At 35.9% G+C, this 20,054-nt stretch overlaps 1 protein-coding gene across 1 annotated transcript in view; it reads right to left on the bottom strand.

The window, feature by feature from the left end:
* The window catches only part of LOC150095553 (proteasome adapter and scaffold protein ECM29), a 691,438-nt gene that overhangs the window by 510,986 nt on the left and 160,398 nt on the right, over positions 1-20,054 (bottom strand). The gene's annotated exons all lie outside the window — the stretch shown is intronic.

Raw genomic sequence — 20,054 nt, 5'->3', positions numbered from 1 at the left:
ATCTGCATGCAGTAGTCCAGATTTGGCCTTATTAAAGCCTTAAAAAAAAAGGAACAATAACTTCCCTATCCCTGCTTATTAGGGTCTTCAACAACCACGTAATATGATGTTTTGACTACCCTTGCAATATGTTGAAAGTTTTTTCACTTGGTTATATTATAAATTAAAGATGCCACGAAATTCTTTCTTTGTTTCATCCTTTATCCAAGTGTAAGCAAAGTTTGTGTGTGAAGTAACTTCACAACTGGCTACTTGTATATAGAGGCTAATGGCTTTCAGCATCTATCTCTAATCCAGAGTATTTTAGTAATAATGTGTGATGACACCTTTTGACTAATCATCATTAAATTTCCTGATAAGTACTCCCAAGGGGTGCTCAGGTTACTATGACAGCACTAGATGATTTAATTTACATTATTATTAATCACCTATCCACAATTTTCCTCCATATTATATCCTATTTCATATTTCCTCCAAAACTATTACAGGAAAATTTCGCTTAATGCGATTAATTAATCCATCAATTAATGTGTGCTAAGTGAAATCACAAGCAAATACAATAAACAATAGGAATAATTATAATTCATCCATTAGGTAGTGTAAATTTGGAATAAAAAATTATAGTATAAACTATATTAGATGATAAGAATCAATTGATCAATTTTTTATTTAATGTCTAAACATTTGATTGAGCATCTATAAAAAAAATTAAGTAAAGATGTTTGAATCATGCTTGACTTTTTCATCTTGTCATCAATTTGCAATAGATGGCGATCGCGTTATAAAGATTTTGGCGGACTTCAAAGCTTCGTTCCATATCAGGATCAGCATCACACAAAATTTCCTTAGCATGTTCAATGTGGTTGAAAACTAGCTCAAGTTCTTTTGCAGTTAGCTTCTCAGTCGTAACATTCTCTTCTTGTTCGCACTCCTTATCTTCTTCTTCATATGCATGCTGTTCTTCTAGTTGAAGGAGATCATTCTTGCTTAACTGTTCTGAATGGGAATCGAGCAAGTTTCTCTCATCTTCCTTATCCAGTTCATTAAATCCAAGTTCTTTTCCAATTGTGCTAATTTTTTCAATAATGTTAGCTCTTGGATTTTGCACACGATAAACTTAAATACGCTTGAGTTTAAAATTATCTTCTGCATTGCCTCCTAATAAAAGTGTAAGATGATCTTCAGATACTTTGTATTCTGGTTGCGATGCTTCAGTTTTAGCTAGGAAAATTTTTGTTGGCATACGATTCCAAAAGAGACCAATTTCATTGAAGTTGAATATTTGTCTATTGACATAATCACCCTCTTGAATTATCCTTTGCAATTCTTCACAAAACTTGGCTATAGGATGAATCTTTATCAGCACTAGCAGATTCCCCAGTTATTCTTACATTATGCAGTCCAGTTCGATTTTTAAAATGATCAAACCATGCTAAACTCGAAGAAGCTTTCACATTCCTCTTGAAATTTGGTCTCTTTCAATGAGGTAAAAATATCGAGAGCTTTTGCCTGAATTCCTTATACTAAGAGGTATTCTTTTTTGGTCATATAATCTTCAATCCAGAGTGATAGAAGATGCTCCATCTCGATCATTAAATGGCTTCTATTTCAGGTGATCGGCATGCTTAAAGAACAGTAGCAACTTTTCCTTGTTCTTTGTATTCTTTGCTCTTATTTAATATAGTCCAAACTGTAGACTCGCTGTATCCCCAGGTCTCGCACAATTATTGTATAACTAGCACTATTTTCATATCTCTTAATGACTTCCAGCTTTTTCGCTCACTGCAGATTGGCGACAAAAATTTCGCGCAATGTAAAAATTTGCATAACGTAAAAAAAACGCGTTAACTAATTAATCACTCGTGTAAAGCAGGAAATAGTATCATTTTACTTAATTACACTAACATTATCACACATATCGAATTCGTGTTAAGAGAGGTTTTCCTGTGTTTGTAACTCCAATATTGTCATATCTAACATTGCGTGCTTCTAAGGCACTTCTAACTGAATCAATCCAACTAGACCTTGGTCTCCCACTGGGTCTTTTTCTGGTATCTTGGCATCAAACACCTTTTGTTAACCTTTCCACACCCATTCTATTTAAGTGTCCATACTACCTTAAATTAGCTCTGCTTACACATTCTTGAATACTAATAGTGTCAAGTTCCTTTCTAATGTCTTCATTTTTAATGATTCTGCCATTGATGCAATCAGTTCACTCCCCTTTCTCAGTACCCTCATATCTGTGGTTTCTAGTCTTTGTTTCTAACCAAACTCTCAGATGCATAACATAAAATTGGTTTGACCACTCCTATATACTGCTAGTTTGGTGTTTTGGCTAATTTTTCTCTTATTCCATATAAATTTATTCGGCTGGCTACCCACCATACTAGTTTTGCTTATTCTGTTGTCAATTTCCAGATTTAACCAGCCATCTTCACTAAAAACTATGCCTAAATAGCTGAAATATTTTACTTGTTCTATAGGATCTTCATCCAGAATGCAGCTGAAGTTTTCTATGTTCCATCTATTTTCATAGTTTTGTTCTTTTTATTGCTGATTTTCATGCCAAATTTGTTTAACAGTTATTCAATTTAGTTGGAGAATCCTGGAGTACAATATCTGCATAAAGCAAAGAGCTAAGTTTGACATCTTAAATTCTAATATCAGGCCTAATGCCAATTTCTTTCATAATGTGATCCATATAGATGAAAGAAATTGATTTTACATTAAAGCAATTCTTCCTGCACTTCTTTCAATTCTAACTGTTGACTGACAACTTAAATATAGACTATGGATTGCTTTGCATAATATTCCATTCATCCCATATAATTCTAGTGTTTTGAAAAGCTTTTCTCTGGGCATTTGTCATATGCCTTTTCCAGATCTATAAAACTTAAGTACAGATCCCTTGTCATATTCTCACGATTTCTCAACTATTTGCCTTAAAGTGAAAATCTGATCTTAACAACCTCTATTTGGCCTGAACCCAGCTTGTATTTCTCTAAGTTTCTCTTCCACAATCTTTCTCAACCTCTTTTCAAGTATGCTTGCATAAATCTTACCTGGAACAATTCAGTAGAGAAATTTCTCTGTAATTTTCACATTCAGCTTTATTGCCTTTTTCATAGATGGGTACGATGAGAGCTCTATTATGATCAATGAGAATTTGACCTTCTGTCCAGGCCCTCTGAATTATGCGGTGTAGGCAGTGCAAAACTTTTATTCTTCCATACTTAAGAATTTCTGGTCGAATATCATCTACTCCAACTGCCATTCCACATTTCAAGTTTTTGATGGCTTTTTCTATCTCAAGTATTGATATGTACTCCTCTTGAAAATTTTCTAGTACAGTTCCATCACTGCTTGGTTCATTTAGCTTCTGACTATTTGGAAATATGACTTCTCATTAGTTCGACCTTTGTATCACTTCTGGGTCTGGCTCCGACTGATGAGATCTCAATAAAGGTTTACTAGGCCTTTCCCATAATGCACAGCATTATAAATGTCTAAGAATTGTGATACACTATGGGATACTAAGGCAATTGATGTGAAGTCAATGTAATAACATTTCATATAAGATTTTCTAGGAAAATACGATATGGAGCTGTCATTTTTAAACCAAATATCAATACATTTGCTCTTCCTGCCAACTAATAAATAGACCAAACATGTTAGATACATTAATAAAGTTAATGAAAATAGCACAAATATTTCACTTAAATTAACAGTGCATCAGTGTACAACACAAACAAGCAATTTAAAGAGACAGAATACAAGCTAAATACCAATCAAATGGTTGCTATGCACTAGAAGAATCAAATAAATAAAATTTCTGATATTTACAGAGGATGAGGATCTGCCCAACAATGGAGGATGGGCAATCATTCTGGTTCAAATTAGGCTAGCATATAAGGTCTTTAATACTTTCTTTGAAGATATGTTCACAATTAAAACTACTTCTATGGGGAAAAAAAGTGAACCCCATTCCAAATGATACTGTGCTTGGTATCAATACTATGCCAGCAAGATCAGACTTTTGAGGTTTAAGATATTCTATGTAGTGCTGAAGTTAGCTAATCCTATTTTTTTGAATAACTTATCTGTCCAAAGTATGTTAGAGTACAACCAGGAATATGGTAAACACTAGCTAGGAACAGACGGAAAGGTTTATCTTTTGTAGAGATGGGAGATCAGTTGTTCATAGGAAAATATGTGGGTATGAAGTAAAACTTCAAGATTCTGCCTATATATTCAGAGACACCAGAAATATACTCCAATCCCATACATTTCTAGCATTAATAAAGCTATATTGAAAATGTTTCATCTTATGCTCACATACTTTCCTATTAACAAGTAGCCTAGTCATGAAGATACTTCATGTTCAAACTTTGTTTATGCTTGCGCAAAGCATTAAATAAAAATATAATTTCTTGTCAAATATAATTCACACCCCAAATGTGAAAGCAATATTCCAAGAGTGGGCATATTTATACAAGGTCATGATATGGACAAGTAATAAATAATGTCTTGACCACAAAGAGAAGTCATTTTTTTTTTTTTTTTTGGAATTTGATGATGTTAGAGAAGTAATGTGCTTGTGCTATGAAAGGCCAGGAATAAGTGTCAGTCTGAGAAAAGAGATCCAGTCTTGACTCTTAAGATGAGTATTATCAAAGGTAAGGGAAGAAGAAGAAGGAAACTGGGTTGTTGTCACCCCACTAAAGGTTGTTACGAGATCAGTGTTTAGGTTAATGGTTGTAGAAGATCTTGAAGCCTGGGATGTTAAAGTTAAAGCATTGCAAATGAGTAAAGGGAATGAAAAGTGCTATGATCAGTAAAAATATGGATAGAGTTTGATGTCAATGAGAGAAGGTCATTTGTATATATGAGGAAGACAGTGGATGATATAACTCAGCCACGGGAAAACCTACATTAGTAGAAAAATCTGACAACAAAACATCATCCACCATGACACACAGTGGATTATCCAAGAGAAAACTGGTGACCCAGTTAAAAATGGTAGAAGGCAGACCATAAAATGTTAATTTGCTAAGTAGCCCTCAGTGCCACACCATATCAAATGTCAAATATCGGAAATGTCAAGTACAAAAGCACAAGTATCTCCAAACCTTCCAAAGCACATCCACTGGTGGGTGATATAAAGATCTGCTGTAGATCTTAAGTAGAAAATCCATTCTAGTAGTAGTTGATTAGCCAGCATTTCCCCAAATGATGAAGAAGTTGACCATTTATGATCATTATTTTAGAGAACATTAAGGTGATGGTGTTACATCCTGAATGAAGCACTTTATTACAGAAACGATTCATTCAGGATTTAACAAGTCAGAAAAATCGGCTGAGAGAAAAAACTTCTACTCGAACAGAAGAAATAAAGTACTAACTGTAAATGGAAATAGAATTACCTCCTTTTAGTAGAATTGTAATACCATGTAAGAACTTCGTGTACAAATTAGTATTATATGAAATGCATCATGTATACGATGAATGAGTAAATTAGATGTAAACATTAGTCCAAAGGTCACGGGCAGACCGAAGGCATTGGCAATCTCGGAAAGTGACGCACATTCGTTTCCCGGAAGACGCTGCTATGATCTTGCGATGTGCCAAAGTTGCCACGGATGAAGAAAGTAGCGGGCAGGAAAAGATCGCAGAAAGTAGTAAGAGGGTGCTAAAAAGGGAGAAGTGAAGAGAGAATAAAAAGGGTTTGCACCCCTTTCTCAAGGCTTTTTTTCGCCAGTTTTGCTGGATGATAATTTGACTTCTCTCATGGACCGGATGTTCCTGATGGTGTTGGCAATAGTACGATATCGGAAGGTGCGCCTTTCCCTTCGATGTCTGAATTTCTGCCGGTACTAAAGTGTGAGATGTCGGCACATGCTGCCTTCACTGAAAGTTCCGACGGAATACTATCGGGGGCATATATTATGAACCGGCAGCTAGAAATGAGGATGGCCTGAAACAGATCGAGAATAGACGAGGGAAAAACGCCAGGTGTAGAGCGTAGTTTAATCTGATGACCATAGTGACCCACCATGTGGACGCAGGCTTATGGAAATATTGGAAGGTAATTCAAACAAAGAAGGACAGTTCAGACGGACCTGGAGACCCTACCCCAAGAAATGGTAAAGATCATTGTAGTGTATTAATTGAGTATGGACAGTATTTAAGAACTATAAGTGATTATTCAGCAGTGGCTAATGTCCATAGGACAAATTGTTAGGAATGATTATAGATGATTGTGACTAGCTTAATATGCAAGACTAAAATAGTAGCTAGAAAATTGAGTAGAAGTGTATAATGTATATATTATGTGTGTTAAGTCTCTAACTCAAAAGAAGGATTTATTGTTCATGTATTAAAGTATTAATCAGTTTGAAAAAGTTTGATTTAGCATGTCCTTGAACTAACTGAAAGTGAGATTGGTCTAAGTGTATATATATTATGTCTTTAGATTCCAATAAATATGTTTTTTCTTTTATACCTGAGTTTTGCCTGTGATATGAACCCAAACTACTACTCATTAATCTGAACCATAGCGAGGGGGGGGGGTTGAAAGAAAGGTATAACATGTTGTTATAGAGGTTACGACTGCAAACCACAATTTACTTAGCCACAGTAAAGCGTTAAGCACTAAATTTATTCACCTATGTGCACCAAATGTCGGGAAAAGTCTCCTTGAATAAGAGTCCCCCTCTATTCTAGGATATTGGCTGGCACAGTTTTACAAAATAAATTTGTCAATATCTGAAGAGGAGACGGCCCCAGAAAGAAATTAGATGATTCATTTCATTTAGCAAGGAGTGACTTTTAACAGTCAGGGTAAGCACATGAGTAAAATTAGGAACAGACTAGAGATAAAGAATTTGCTTTCCTTATAGAATGAGCACGTAAGAAGTGATACAGATATTAGAGTCATGGAAATAATAGCTGATAGTTTGTGGGAGTGGATGCCAGCTGGGTGTAACAGGGTGTATAGATTGTAAAAAAATAAGGTTAGTTCAGGTAATATAATAAAATTCTTCCAATGTCTTTCTGGTGGAATGTCACAGATTGCATGCAATGCATTGTCTCTAGTATAACAGAAATGACCAAATATGGCAAAATAAAATTATGTCTACATTATGTAGAATGCTGTAGGTTTAACTAGTGTGATAATTAGTAGTGTCACTATAGAAAAATGCCACTGCAAAAAAAGTTCTTTTATGATTGTCAGCAATCATAGAGAGAGACAAATAATTATTCTTTCCATTATTGCTTCTAGCTTTTAAATCAACAGAAGAACAGCAAACCAGTATACTAAAAATCATTGCAATACTGGTGTTTTATCAATAATATAAAAATAAAAGCATGAAGACACACTATATAGAGTTAATTTGAATCTGAACTTGGTTCATCATCACTTATAATCTATCAAATATAGTTTTATGTGCTTTTCAATTTGATTAATTTGAAATACATCAACACAATACACATTCCATCCATTTAGTTTTGATTAATTCAAAATTTTAAAGAATGTAGCTGCCTATTAAAAACAAACAACAACAAAAAAAAAAAAAATATATATATATATATATATATCACCAGCCTGGTTGGCTAAGTGGGCAGCATATCTACTCTCCAGCCAAGAGGTTGTGGATTTGAATCCTATCTAGGGCATGGATGTTCGTAATTGTCTTTCACCTTCATTCATACCAATATGTATACACTCTCCCAAGATAAACTGGATCATCATGAGAGAAGCAAATCCAATTGTCCTTCGATGGGAGAAGCCTTCACCCTGAAGTCGGTGAAAAGACAGAATGATCTATCTATATATCAGTTTTAATATTTGATATATAGGCACTTAGAAGCTGAATTAGTGCTAGCAAGCCAGCTGAAATCAAAAGTCATTATGAAGTGAATCATAAATGTGCTTTTAAATAACCAGCTGTTTTTGGATGGCAGTGAATTCAATAATTATGCAATACAATTAACTTTTAAAAACACTGAAGAAAAAAAAAGATTTCAGCTTCACACTGATAATTATTATAAGAAAGAATAAAAAGTTACCTACTGTTAATTTATCGCCAAGTAGGCAAACAATATTTGAATCTTGATACTAACAGATTCAAAGTGACCAAGGACTTACATGAAAGTATCCTTCAGTATAATTTGTTTTTGGTATTGCACTACTTAAAAAGCATCAGCCTCTTCCAATTAGCCCCTTTTATTAGCAATTCTTATGAAAGGTTTCAGTGGATTGACATCATTCCCAGTTAGTGATTCTTATCAGACCAGACAGAATGGATTAAAAAAAAACCTTGAATACCTGCTAAATATGCTAGCTCAAGTTAATATCCCTTTCCCTTTTTTTCATAAGTGATATCTTGATCACTGCAAAAATCACAAAAATTGAAGAAAAGATTTCAGCCTGGCACTGCCAATTACAGTGGATACATGCTATAGTGAACACTAATATAATGTAATGATACATTACAATGAAATATAAAAGGCCAGGCCTAAGTAAAAAAATGTTATTTTAAGATCACCAGTGCAAACAGTAAAAGAATAAAATCTTTATTATTAATATATTTAGATGATGATAGATGATAATAGATGTTAATAGTAGAGGTTAGTAGAGGTTAATAATAGAGGTTAGATGATAATAAAGGATTGAATGTGTGTAGAAAATGTAGGGAGAATGCGGAATTGAAGTGTATTTCGGATCGTGAGTGTGATATTTTTGTCAACCTTCAGAATGAAGGAAACAGGGATATGACAAGAAACGGCAAGGTTGTACATGAAAATTGTGAGAGTGTGAATGTAGAAAGTGTGAATGATAGTATAAATGGTTTCTCAGAGAACAAAAACGATGAGATAGATGCATTGAGTGAGATCACGTTGTTGAATAGTGCGATAGAAAGAGCAAAACAGCAGCTAGAGTGCATGAACAAAAGTAGACTGAATGAACCAACCAATAATAAAAGGTATGACAGGAAAAATAGACGTATGAATGTGAACATGAACAAAATGAAGGATAGAGTGCTGTATGGAGACTCGTTAGTACGAGGTGTGTTAGTAGAGGATTTGACAAAATCGTACCAACCTGGTGCGACCATAAAGGACGTAACTGCGTCTATTAGAGAGCAAAAGGAAAGGGTGAAAGAAATGATTGTTGTGGCAGGTACGAATGATTTGAAAGGAGATAAAATGGAAATGATAGAAGACCTGAATGAATTGTTTGAGGTAGCAAAATGAAAAGAGTGAGAGAGTTAGAATGATTAGTCTTTTGCCACGGTATGACAGTGAAATGTTTAAAAGGAGGGCTATAATTGCAAATGACTTTATGCGTGGGTTATGTATGACGAGTGGTGTGGAATTTGTGGATGTGTGGAGTGAGTTTGATGGGCGAAAGGATCTATATAAGATGGATGGCTTGCATTTGAATGGTTATGGTGTAAGAAGACTTGAGAAAGTGTTGCTGAATGTAGTGGATGTGCAAATTCAGGGAACTAGATTTGTTAGGGGGGGGGGGAGTAGAGATACAGTCCTTATGGAGGCAGTTGAATGTAAGAATGAATATAATATGCCAGAGCAAATAAGGACAACAAATCTGAGTGGGATAGTTAATATAAGGCATCAAGGTAGGGTTGGGGCTAATGGGGGTCTTAAATTCATGTACACTAATACTAGGAGTATTAGGAACAAGAAGGAAGAGTTTTTGGCCATGGTTGGCACTTCCAGACCACAGGTTATAGGTATTAGGGAAACATGGCTGACTGTAGATGATATAACTAGTGGGATTGAATGTGATGGGTATAGTGTGTTCAGGAATGACAGAGAGAATAAAATGGGGGGAGGAGTATTGTTGATGATAGCTGATGAGCTCCAGCCAAGGAGAATAGAAGTTGAATTGCAGGATAGAGAAAAGAGCACATTTGAGGCCATTTGGTGTGAGATTGTGGCTAGCAGAACTAAATATACAATTGGGTGCTGCTATAGACCAGGTGATGGAAAAGATGGTGGTGACAGTATGCACAAGCAAATAGAAGAAATGGGTGGAAGGAGGGTGATTATTATGGGAGATTTCAACTATGGTCGCATTGATTGGAGTGAGGAGAGGACACACGGGAGGAAGGAACTGGATTTTATGCGGTTATTAAGGGATAACTATCTGCGACAGCATGTAATGGAAAATACTAGGGGTCAGAGAGTGCTTGACCTAGTAATTACATCTGAGGATTTGGCTGTAACAAATATGACCACATTGCCACCAATCGGTGAGAGTGATCATAGGGTCTTAACTTGGGAGGTGGCTAAAGGTGTAGAATTTTCAATTAAGACAGGGTACATGTGGAATTATCGGGCTGGAAAGTATGACAAGCTTAGGAGTTTGATTGGTTCAGTGCCATGGCATGTACAACTGCAAGGACTAGAAGTTGATAGTGCATGGGAGGTAGTTAAGAAGTGCTTGCATGAAGCAATGGCTGACTGTATACCTAGAGTCCGAATAATAAATCAAGTAGGGGTTAAATGGATGAATAACACCATTAAGCTTGAGTTGCAAAAAAAGAAACAACTATGGAGGGAATTTAAGGAGAAGGGTGACCGGCAGGCACATGAACGGTATAAAGCACAGGCCAGAAGGGTGACGAGTGTGGTAAGAAAAGCAAAAAAGGATTACGAAAGAACATTGGCCATGCAGGCTAAAGAGAATCCTAAACAGTTTTTTAGATATGTAGCAAGTAAAAGGAAAAATGTACATGGCAGATTGATTTTAAAGAATGCGGATGGTAGGGAGGTAACTGAATCAGTTGAGATAGTTGAGTTACTGAGTGAGCACTTTGCAAAAGTATATCATCCAGGTGGTGACATTGCAGAAACGAATAAACCAGTAGATTATATGGGAATTGTGGTTAATGAAGTGGAGGTGAGTAGTCTATTGCATAACCTCAATGTCAATACATCTGTGGGATTGGATGGTATACCAGCTCGTGTTGTACGAGAAGCAGCTAAAGAATTGTCAGTACCCTTGACCATTTTGTTTAATTTGAGTCTCGGGTCTGGGTTAGTCCCGAGCGGGTGAAAAGAGGGGAAAATAGTTCCACTGCATAAAGGTGGTTCCAAGACTGCTGTAGTAAATTACCGACCGATTAGCATATCAGGAATCATTGTCAAGGTCTTAGAGAAAATAGTCAAGAGGAAAATACAAGATTGGATAGAAGAAAATGGGATACTGTATCGGGGACAGCATGGTTTTGTGAAGGGTAGGTCATGCCTCAGTAACTTGCTCACGTATTATAACACAGTGACGGCTGAACTGGATAAGGGTAATGGGTTTACGGTGATTCTACTGGACCTTGCCAAGGCCTTTGACTGGATTCCACATGGAATTCTAATCAGTAAATTGCAGCATATGGGAATGGACATAGGGTTGGTGAGATGGATAGGAGGGTGGTTGACGGAGAGATATCAGAGAGTGGTTTACTCGGGAGTAGAGTCCACAAGACGGCCTGTGACTAGTGGTGTGCCACAAGGATCTGTTCTTGGACCACTGCTGTTTAATTTGTTCATAAATGATATAGGAAATGATCTGAGAGGAACAGTTCATTTGTTTGCGGATGATGCGAAGTTGGGTAGGGCAATAGTGAATGCAGATGACGTCAAAATTTTGCAGGATGATTTGGATAGATTGGAGGTCTGGGCTAAGGAGAATGGATGTCAGTTTAATGTGGCAAAATGTAAGGTTATGCATTTTGGGGTGAAAAGATTGGCGGCAGTTTACTGCATTGGTGGAACCGTGCTCCAGGAAATTGATGAGGCACGAGATTTAGGAGTGTTGGTAGATAAGGAATTGAAATTTAGGGGACACATTGCAAAAGTGACCAAAACAGCTCATCAAATCACTTGGTTGCTGAAGAATACGATGACAAGCAGAGACAAGCAGGTTATTGTTCCTCTGGATCGAGCCTTGATAAGACCCCATCTAGACTACTGTGCTCAGATTTGGTCACCTAGGTTTCTTCTTGATGGGGAGGAGGTGGAGAGGATCCAGAGGCGAGTGACCAAGATGATAGCAGGTCTGTGGAATGAACCGTATGAGAACAGGTTGAGGATTTGTGGGTTGCAAAAATTGGTTGATAGGCGGAGGAGGGGAGATATGATTGAGACATTCAAATTACTGAAGGGTTTCTATAAAATTAATTCAGAAGATATTTTTGAGAACAGGGCTGGTTGTGGGAGGACTAGGGGACATCCATGGAAACTGGGCAAAAGTGTGGTTAGTAAAGGTGTTAGAGCTGGGTTCTTTACTTTTAGAGTAGTGAATGAGTGGAATGCGCTCCCTGAGTCTGTGGTGGATGCTGTGACAGTGAATGAGTTTAAGGCGAGGTGTGATAGATACTGTATGAATGTCAAATAGTTGTGATAAATATGATTTGGGGCCTCCCTCGATGAGTCCAATGACTCCCTGGAGTTGCCCGTAATAATAGTAATAATAATAGTAATATCTGACCCAAACGGAGTCAAAGGACTCATTATACTTTCTTTCATGTAAAAAGATCACTGAACCATGCTTTAAGCCATTCAAAGTTTCCACACTCATTACATTTTCAGGCAATGCATTCACTCACCAATCACTCTCCATGCAAAGAACCTGCTTCTCATTCCCATACTCACATTCTCCTTAAACAGCTTCCAGAGATAGCCTGTAGCTTTACCCTTGCCTCTCTCTATTTTATGAAATATCCTCTCCACCATTAATCTCGTAACAATCCCTCACCAACTTATGTCTCTATCATATCCCCTCTTCTTCTATTCACAAGGCTCTATAAGTTGCATTCTTTCAATTATCTGGCATTCCACAGACCTGACATCAACTTAGTAAACTTTCTCTAGACCCTCTCCACCGCATCCTCATCTCCCTGAAAAGCAGGCAACCAAATCTGTGCACAGTAATCTATATGTGGCCTGATCAAAGTCTTATACAAAGAAGCCATAACCTCTTTGCTTCTGCATGTCATTGTCCTCGTCATTACTGCCATAATCCATTGGGATGTCATTATAATTTTAGCAATGTGATGCCTAAACTTTTAAGTCTCTGTCCACCATCACTCCAATATCTCTCATCTCTCCTTCATGATAGCTTCAAAATACAGCCACTGGGAATGATCCTGTGGGAATTATTGCATAAAATTTATTTGCATTTGTATTAAAATCCTAGAAAATAAAAATAAAAGAAAACTATAGCTATAATTTCTGTAATATGAAGGAAGAACAGAACAAATTATATAAGAATTCTGCCTTCCGGTAACCCTACCTAGCAGGATGCATACACATTAAGTTAAAAGAAGCACTGGAGAATTCAGAAGAAGGAATAAAGATTGGCGGTAGACAGATATTTGCAATAAGATATGCAGATGACAAGGCATTACTATCAAACACTGAAACAGGACTACAACATCTGTTGAAGAGATTACTGGAATCCTGTATCAATTATGGAATGAAAATTAACACTCAATCATCAGAAAGCAGAAAAACAAAGGTGATGGAGGCAAATATGGATATCAGAATAAATCGAGAAAAATTGAATCAAGTAAAGACATTTAAATATCTAGGAAGTGTTATTAGCAGTGATGGAAGATGTAAAAGTGACATAAAAGCAAGAATAGTGATGAGAAGAGATGCCATTAATAGAAAATGGAATTTATTCAGAAGTAAAATGGATAGAAACCTAAAGAAAAGACTAATGAAATGTTATGTGTGGAGTGTTACCCTCTATGCATCTGAAACTTGGACATTGAAGAAAGAAGAAATTACGATTTTGGAAAGCTTTGAAATGTGGATTTGGAGAAGGATGGAAAATATCAAATGGACAGATAAAATAACTAATGAAGAGGTCTTAAAAAGAGTAGAAGAAGAAAGAAGTCTGTTAAGGAGGATAAAAAGAAGCAAGGGAAACTGGATCGGACATATTCTGAGAGGGAATGGAATCATCAGAGATGGCATCGAAAGAAAAATAGATGCAAAAAGTCCCAGAGGAAGAGTAAGGAAAACAATGCTAGATGACATGCTTAATGGAGACAGGTACACAACCTTGAAAGAGAAGGCTCAGAACAGAAGAGAGTGGAAGGAAAGTTTCTGCTACTAAAAGAAGAACCTGCTCAATTGCAGAATACTAAAGAAGAAGCGAATACACAATGTCTGGACATTTCAGCATATTGCATTTATCCAAAGTCAAAAGCAATTCATAACATCTATCTCAAGAAAATATTCTGGAATTTTCTATCATCTCATAAGTATTTCATTTTCACAGCCCATTCATACATTACCTCTGTAATACAATTGTCAGGTGCCCAAAGACTTGAATTTGATTTTCAACATAATGTAAGAAATCTTTATAAGGACTTTGCCTTCCCCCTTCAAGTTAAGGAATTTCACTTTCATAACAAGGTTTTCTGCTGTAAAGTCAAATTCTTCCTCATTCATCAAATTTAAAAAATAATTATACAGTTAAAAAATGGAGAGAATAGAGTTGTGTGGATTATGTAGTGTTGAATTTCTACCCATGATGGATGCTGGGACTCTGGTACAAAGTGGTAATAATAATAATAACTCAGTAGATATATTAAACAGTGCTGAATATATAAAACTGATTAAAAACAATTTCTGATTTGTACTTAAAGGTATACTATGATTTAGTAAAAATAATTAAGTATACAATATTAGCAGCTTCCTATCAACAATTTTCTTCTGAATTAATCTGTCATTTGTCAAGTCGCAAACATTGTCAGATATTATACTATAGTCTTCTGTATCAATCCATTTAAATAGTCTTCCTCTGGGTAGTTTTCCTGTGATCCTATAAAGAACATCAATTTTACTAACTTTTCATCTCTCATGTTCTTAAATGCTAACAATGCCAAGTTCTCTTCTAACACACTTTCATTTTTAATGATTCTAATAGGAATACAATCTGTTGACCCTTTTCATTTTCCTCATAATGCTCATGTCTACGGTCTCTGGCTAATGCTTTTATTAAAATTAGTTTGAAAATATATGCATGCTGCTAGGTCTTTTTTTAATTTCTCTTAATTCATATATTATTCAACTGACTTATTTTATTATCTACTATTTCCATATGTATTTGCCATCTTCAACTAAAATTATTATTATTACACCCTTCACGGGGTCAAGCAGACTCATTGTGGGAGGTTCAGTCAACTGACAACAAATCTATCATATCATAAAACAAACTTGAGGCTTATTGCTATACTAACAGATAAAAATAACCTGCATTTTGATGTGATGTGTGCTGATTTCCTGTAGCGAACACAAAAATTTCACACGTCGGCCTACAGTACTATCCTATGGAGAAATCTGTCACACTGTTAAATGGTTACTAATGTTCAGAGCAGTACACTGTTTTTAATGTTTGCACAACCACTGTTTTTGTTGTTGTTATGATCCATCGAGTTGTTTACGACTCCTGGCGACTCCACGAACATACACTCTCCATTCCGATCTGTCCCTGACCATGTCTTTTAGAACCTCCAAGCGCACTCCAATTGCTTCTTTAACTCCATCCACCCATCTAATTCTTGGTCTTCCTCTTCTCCTGCTTCCATCAACTTTAGCAAGCGTCATTATCTTCTCCAGACTGTCATTTGCTCGCATAATATGTCCAAAGTATGACAATTTTTGCTTGATGATCATAGCTTCAAGGGAGCAATCTGGCTTTATTCTGTCTATCACTGATTTATTGGTTTGCTTTGCAGTCCACGGTATTCATAGTAAGCATCTCCAAACCCATAATTCAAATGCATCTATCTTCCTTCTTTCACATCCATACAGCACCACAGGGAATACCATTGCTTTCACGATCCTGATTTTTGATGTGAAGTTTTCTTTAAAGATCTTGCTTAAATTTGTCATTGCTTTTTTTCCAAGTAATAATCTTCTTCTAACTTCTACGGTACAATAACCATCTTTATCAATTCGGGATCCTAGGAACACAAAATTGTCAACTGCTTCCATTTACTTCCCATCTACTTCAAAATCATTGAGTTCACATGTTGCCATAACTTTTGTCTTTTTGAGGTTAAGTTTAAGACCATATTTAGCACTTTCTTCTTTAACTTTCATAATAAGTTCCTTCAAATCTTCTTTGCATTCTGCTAGCAAGGTGGTATCGTCTGCATACCTCAAATTATTAATATTTTTTCCACCAATTTTAATTCCAACTGAAGACTCCTCCAGCCCTGCCATTCTTAAAATGTATTCGTTGTAAAAGTTAAACAGTTATGGAGATAAAATACATCCTTGTCACACCCCTTTACCTATTGTGAAATACTCAGTTTCTCCAAAATCTGTTCAGACAGCAGCTTCTTGTTCATAATAAAGATTCCTCAGAAGGATAATGAAATGCTCTGGGACTCCCATTGTTCTTAACACATTTCACAGTTTCACATGATCTACAGAGTCAAAAGCCTTGCTATAGTCAAGGAAATAAAGGTAGACATTCTTTTGATATTCCTGTGCTCTTTCTATAATCCATCTCACATTGGCGATTTGATCTCTTGTTCCTCTGCCTTTTTGAAATCCTGCCTGTTCATCTAGCATTTCTCTCTTCATGAATGGTTCCAGTCTTTTCTGAATGATCTTAAGTAAGACTTTACTTGCATGAGAAATCAGTGCTACAGTTCTGTAATTTTCGTACTCTCTTGCATTGCCTTTCTTCAATAAAGGTATATAAACTGATTTTTTCCATTCCCTAGGCCATGTAGTTGTGATCCAAATTCGCTGATATAGAACTGTTAAAATTTTAACTGCCTCTTCTCCCAGGGCTTTGAGCAGCTCAATGGGTATTCAACCACTGTACCACATTAAAAACAGTGTAGTAATCTGAACATAAGCAGCCATTTAACAGTATGGCAGATTGGGCTATTTGGCTATAGGATAGCATTGTGGGCTAATATATTGGAAATTTTCAGGTTCACTACGAGAAATCAGCATACATTGCATCAAAGTGCAGGTTTTTCTACCTGAAAACATGAAATAACACTTATAGATGTGAGCTGCAGTTTTCAATTATTTTTGAGTTTTAACCCAAAAATGCTGTGAATCAGAGCAAGTTGTGTTTATTAAAGCATTTCATTAGTTAATTATTTTAGATAGCAGTTGCAACTGACCACAACAATACAATGTATATATGAATTTAACATTGTCATCTTCTTCTCTTCAAGGATTAGGCATCTGCTTGTTCCTGCTTCACTGGTCCTTCCATCTTGCAGCCCTCCCCCCCCCCCCCCCAGCCTCCTGTGGTCTAGATTTATCTGCCTCATTCAGTAGACAATATCTTTCCATGCTAAATAGATGGTTTTTCGATTTCTCTCTATATTTCTTGATTTTTTTCATTTGCATTGTAAATATCTAGCTCTCTTCTGATGTCTTCCTTTTTTTATATGGTCCAATTTTTGTGCATCCTTTAATTGCTCTTAAAAACATAGGAAATAATTATCATGTATAATTCTATTTAATGATATAAATATAAGTGTTCTGAACAACTTTTCCCTCATCTTCCCCTTATGCATAAGGCTCACTGGCTAGTCAGATGCTTAGCATATGCTTTTCAGGATCAACAAACTTAAAAATACAGATCCTTGATATCTTTCCATGATTTCTCAATTATTTCCCTTAAAGTAAAAACTCAATCCTGACGATTCCTATTTCGCTTGTACTTCCCCAAGTTTCTCTCATAATAACCTTCTTCAGTAGGCATGCATATATCTTATTAGGAGAACTCAAAAGGGCAATTCCTCTTTAATTCTCACAATCAGAGATCTACTCCAGTCATCTAGAATTCAACATTCAAACTGGCCTATCGAACTATATTTCTCTCCAGCTGTGTCTCCACATTTCAAAATTTTAATGGCTTTAACTCTATATCAAGTAGAGATATGTACTCCTCACTGCACTTTGTATGAATATTTTCTATCACACTTTTGTCATCAGTCAACCATCTAATTAACAGTCTTTAAAGTAATTCAAATTAAGGGGATATTAAATCCCACATTGTTTTAAAACCGAATAAGAAACTCAAAGATTGGAATCAGAGAGTTTCATGCCGAATATAGTAAACTATAAAAGTATCAGAGGTTACTAGCATGAGCTAATGCAAGTAGTCGTAGTACAATCTCAGGCAACTCGTTGCAAAGGTGGGGAAAGTTCTGATTGCTAATCTTGGTATTTTCCATAATGTAAAAACACATTTCCTAGGAAATGTATGCTGTTATTACATTATGGTGGGAGGTCACTACCCAGACTGGTTTCGGCCTTTTTTGAGGCTTCATCAGTGAGTAGCTAGACAAAATAGATACCAAAGGGTATAGCGAAAAGAACTTCTGCTATACGAGTTGTCAAACAGATGCAACCATTACTTTAAAGTAATTACTTAAGAAATCTGGAATATCTTTATCTTATGTCATGTTATACATCTGATTCCTTTTATAATACTCTTTCCTCAATTCCATAGACTCCAGAATATTTGGTTACTTTTCTTGATATTTATCATTTACATTTTTTCCAGCAAACCCTCCTGTAACTTTTGTTTAGCTACTTTTATCCACAGCTCCAATTTTTCTTTGTATTCCCTTTGGAAACTGCTCCTTTATTTGCATATAAACTTGAAATATGATTTCTTCTTGCCAATCTAATCAATAGCCAACACACCCATAGTGTGTTGTTGGCTATTGATTAGATGCTTCATGGCAAACTTGAATTTACTTGTCATCTAACTGTTATGCTATTGCTAAGTTCAAACTCCATATAGATACTGAACTCATCACCACTATCTTCTTCTTCTTCTTGAGTATTCTGTAATTCAACAGGTTCTTCTTTTAGTAGCAGAAACTTTCCTTCCACTCTCTTCTGTTCTGAGCCTTCTCTTTCAAGGTACCCATCTCCATTCAGCATGTCATCTAGCATTGTTTTCCTTACTCTTCGTTTGGGTCTTTTTCCGTCTATTTTTCTTTCAATGCCATCTCTGATGATTCCATTCCCTCTCAGAATATGTCCGATCCAGTTTCCCTTGCTTCTTTTTATCCTCCTTAACAGACTTCTTTCTTCTTCTACTCTTTTTAAGACCTCTTCATTAGTTATTTTATCTGTCCATTTGATATTTTCCATCCTTCTCCAAATCCATATTTCAAAGCTTTCCAAAATCTTAATTTCTTCTTTCTTCAATGCCAAGTTTCAGATGCATAGAGGGTAACACTCCACACATAACATTTCATTAGTCTTTTCTTTAGGTTTCTATCCATTTTACTTCTGAATAAATTCCATTTTCTATTAAAGGCATCTCTTCCCATCGCTATTCTTGCTTTTATATCACTTTTGCATCTTCCATCACTGCTAACAACACTTCCTAGATATTTAATTGTCTTTACTTGATTCAATTTTTCCCCATTTATTCTGATATCCATATTTGCCTCTTTCCTTGCTATTTTCATTACCTTTGTTTTTCTGATGTTAATTTTCATTCCATAATTGATACAGGATTCCAGTAATCTGTTCAACAGATGTTGCAGTCCTGTTTCAGTATTTGATAGTAATGCCTTGTCATCTGGATATCTTATTGTAAATATCTGTCTACCTCCAATCTTTATTCCTTCTTCCGAATTCTCCAGCGCTTCTTTTAACATTGCTTCAGAATACACGTTAAACAAAACTGGTGACAGAGAACAGTCTTGTCTTACTCCTAGTCCAATGATACCTCGTTCTGTTGTACCATATGTGTCTCTCACCATGGCAGTTTGTCCCATATATAGTGAAATAATTAGCCTTCTGTCTTTCCAATCTATACCAATATTTTCCATTACTTCCACCATCTTATCCCATTTTACAATCAAAAGCTTTTCAAAATCTATATAACAGATATTAACTTCTTTATTCACTTCCAGACTTCTTTCACTTACTATTCTTAACAGTTCAATCGCATCTCTTGTTCCTCTACCCTTCCTGAAACCAAACTGAACTTCTTCAAGAAATTCTTC

This window comes from Typopeltis vanoorti, chromosome 20 (genome assembly GCF_054136105.1).
Source record: "Typopeltis vanoorti isolate ZY-2024b chromosome 20, IOZ_Tvanoo_1.0, whole genome shotgun sequence".
In the NCBI taxonomy this organism is placed as follows: Eukaryota; Metazoa; Arthropoda; class Arachnida; order Uropygi; family Thelyphonidae; genus Typopeltis; species Typopeltis vanoorti.
The sequence above is the reverse complement of the archived record's forward strand: the minus strand, read 5'-3'. Positions and strand labels throughout refer to the sequence as shown.